The following is a 3,549-nucleotide window of genomic DNA, read 5'->3' on the forward strand; positions in this document are numbered from 1 at the left end:
GCCGAGCACCTCTGACACCATCGGCAGCTGGAGGGGGAACATCTCTCTTGGGGGAAGCAAAGGGGGGTGATGGGGTGAGATTCTGGCCGGCAGAGCTGGTTGGGGGTTACCCGGAGGGCAGGAGCACCACGAGGAGTTTGCTGCAATATGTGCCGTGGCGGCTGGCCAGTTGGCATTTGTTGGGGCAAACAGTGTTCTGTCCCCATGGTGATCATTCTACCAGCACCTGCTTCAGCCAGCGTTGTGATGGTTTGACTTTTAATTCTGGAACAACTTCCCATCTCAACGGTTTCCCATCCTGCTGATGCTTTCCTGTGCTCAGTGCAGATTTCCCATTCCCACCGTAGTTTCCTATTTCAGCTGTGTTTTGTTTTGGGAGTTGAATTTCATGTGAAAGGGGAAGACACGGGGCCAGCACCACCAACCCTGCAATGCCAACATCTGTGTGCTGGCCAGCCTTCCTTGAGGGTGGAGTTGGGAGGGGACCTTGGGGTACTTTTGGGTTGTTTTTGTCCTCTCCACTCTCTGGTCTGGGCCAGAGGTCAATCTTGGTCTTGCTGTCAGGGTAGCAAAGCTGTGTGGCGTTCACATGCCCCTTCCCGGGGAACGCTGGTGGGGCTGTACTGGGGGTCTGTCGTGGCTGTGGAGAAGCATCATGGGGTAGTGGGCAAGCACCCTTCCCTGCAGGGTCTGCCAGTGCAAGGGGTCCACCAGCGGTGAGTGAGAGCTGCAAGGAGCCTTCCCCTGCACCTCAACGTTTCTTTTGAAGTGAGGGGCCCAAAATGACAACACAGTGTCTTAGGTTTGGCTTCAGCCATTTACAAGGGGTCGAACACTGCCTTGGTCCTGCTGGCCACACTGTTTCTGATATGCCTTTGTTCTGATACAAGCCAGGATGATATTGGCCACCTGGGCACACTGCTGGCTCATGCTCAACCATCTGTCAACCTGTACCCTCTGGATACTTTCCCACCAGGCAGCCTGCCAGCCACTCTGCCCCACGCCTGTAGCGTTGTGTGGTCTTGTTGTGACCCAAGTGCAGAACTGGCACTTCTCCTGGTTGAACTTCATACAACTTGACTCATTGAAATTGTCCAACCCGTGCAGATCCCTCTGCAGAACCTTCCTGCCCTCAAGAACATCAGCCCTCCCACCCAACTTGTTGTTGTATGCAAACTCACTGAGGGTGCACTCAATCCCCCTGGCTGCATCATTGATAAAGTTCTGAAGCAGGACCGGCCCCAACACTGAGCCCTGGGGAACACCACTCCTTATGGGCCGTCACCTGGATGTCACTCCATTTACTACCACTCCTGGGGCTTGGCTGTCCAGCCAGCTCTAACCCAGCATAGAGAGTTTCCCCTCCCAGGAAAGTGTTCCAGCCCCTGAGCATCTCAGTGACTCTTCACTGACCTCACTCCCAGTCATACACATCTTCCTTGCTGTTATGGGGAGAAAGGTTGTCTTCCCTTGCTTCAGCTGATGCCCATTGCCTTCATCCTCCCATCATGCACAAGAGGCATAAACCTGTTTGCCTTTTCTTGCTGATATGACCCAAGAACACATGGGAAAGCTGTTATCAGGTGTCCCCAAAACCTCTTCTCCTGGCTTTGCACCTTTCAAATAAGGCCAATGGCATCCTGGGCTGCATTAGGAAGAGCTCTGCCCAGGGGTTGGTGGAGGTGATCTTTCCTCTCTACTCAGCCCTGCTACAATTTGTCTTGCTGACTTCCCTTGCTTTCTACCCTTCCACTTCCACCCATACTTGACTCAAAGTTGTCATCCAGAATTTTCACCACTCCTACATTGTCCTTTTGTTCAAAACAAGTCCATGAGAGCATTTGCACCATATTGGTGAGGGATCATCTTCCACTTTCTCTTCAACCAAGGCCTTCAAGTAAAGGTCTCTTTCTCTAGCAGTCTAAAGGAGATGTTCTCCTTCTAACCTTCATCAGGAGGTTCAGAGAATGTGAGCAGAAGACCTTTGTACATGAAGGAGTTAGTGATGAGTGTCACAGGAAACCTGAGCAGGCCTGTGCTGTGCTCCACGTACCTCTTGGCCTTCAGGCTGTGCTGTGCTGAGTGTGTCCCTGGGTTGCAGAACAAGCCATATTGGAAGAAGAAATCTGCAGGAAGCTGCTGGTGAATGGCCAACCCCACGCCCCTACCTTTGCCTGGGACTGCAGTTACCGACTCCCAAGTGAACATCTCCTCTTAGAACACGAGAAGTGATGACTAGAATGGGTTTCCCTGGCAGAAAGCACTTCAAGAGCTGACAGGAGCAGTGTGGGATAACCCTTCTGCAGGCAGGATCTGCACCACTTGCTGCACCACCCTCCCAACACTGTACACTCTGTGTTTCCAGCCTCAGAAGGGATGGAATACAGCTGACACGATTGTCTCCATGTGAGGAGAGTTTGCTCTAACCAAGGCCATTTGAAATGACACTTTGTCTCAGAGTCCAAGTGCCTTTCTTACTGCAGCCATAACCACCTGGGCTGCTGATGGCCAATCCCCCAAGGAAGCTGGAGACTCCAGGGACCTCAAACTTGCTTTCATGACCATGTGCCTCCTAGTGGCCTATGAGCTTCTCAGGTGTAATGGATGTCAATGACAGCTCAGATCATCAGCCTTCTTGTGGCCTTGGTTACTCCTTGGTTAGCGGCTCCTGAATGGGAGAAGGCAGTGATAAAGAGATGCGCAGCAATGGAAGAGATGGGCAAGGACCCTGCAGGTTCCATGAAGGCTTTGCAGGAAGGAGTTTGAGGAATAGCCCCTATAGCTGCGCAAAATGGAATGGCACTAGATATGAAGCTGGCGTCTCAAGGCAGACTCTGTACTGTTGTCAATACCGTTCATTGTGTATATGTAGTTCAAAGTGGGGGAATTTCTACAGATATAAAAAAGATTTGTAAACATCCTCGTATTTTTCATGAGTTCCCAAAAGTTCACACCTTCTATGGAATTCAAGACATTTGGAATACGCTGACATCCTGCTTTCCTGATTTACAGCTCTGGGTTAAGAAGTCCATCTCCAGATGCCTTTCTCCTCTTCCTCTGTGATCACGCCAATCCATTTTACCTATGCAGCTTCTCCTTTAAGGTTCAGAGAGGAAAAGTTGGACTGTCTTTCAGTAGTGTCTGAAATATTCCCTATGGGCAACTCTTCAGTTGTGGCAATAGACCTCATGGGGATCTGCTTGAGTATCTGAGAAATGTATTTTTTATTTAGTAATTTCTAATCCTCTCCCCCACACACTCCTTGACAAGCAATCCCACTTTTATTTCTGTTTATACCACTTTCTCTAAGGAAAGTAGGCAATAATTACTGCCAAGCACTTGCTATATTCATCTGCCGAGTTGGCTGAAGAAGTCTCATGTAAAGTGATGTAAGTCCCATGGGGCTGAGGAAAGAAATAGTAGGGCTGGAGAGTTGAGGAGCAAGGCTGTCCAAACAGTGTTTAGCTCCAGGGACTGATTTCCCACCTGGCCACGCCTATTAAGGAGACACTCTGCATCAAGAGCAATTGGAAAAGCCTTCTATCACTT

Source organism: Falco punctatus (genome assembly GCF_963210335.1).
Source record: "Falco punctatus genome assembly, contig: scaffold_31, whole genome shotgun sequence".
Taxonomy (NCBI): domain Eukaryota; kingdom Metazoa; phylum Chordata; class Aves; order Falconiformes; family Falconidae; genus Falco; species Falco punctatus.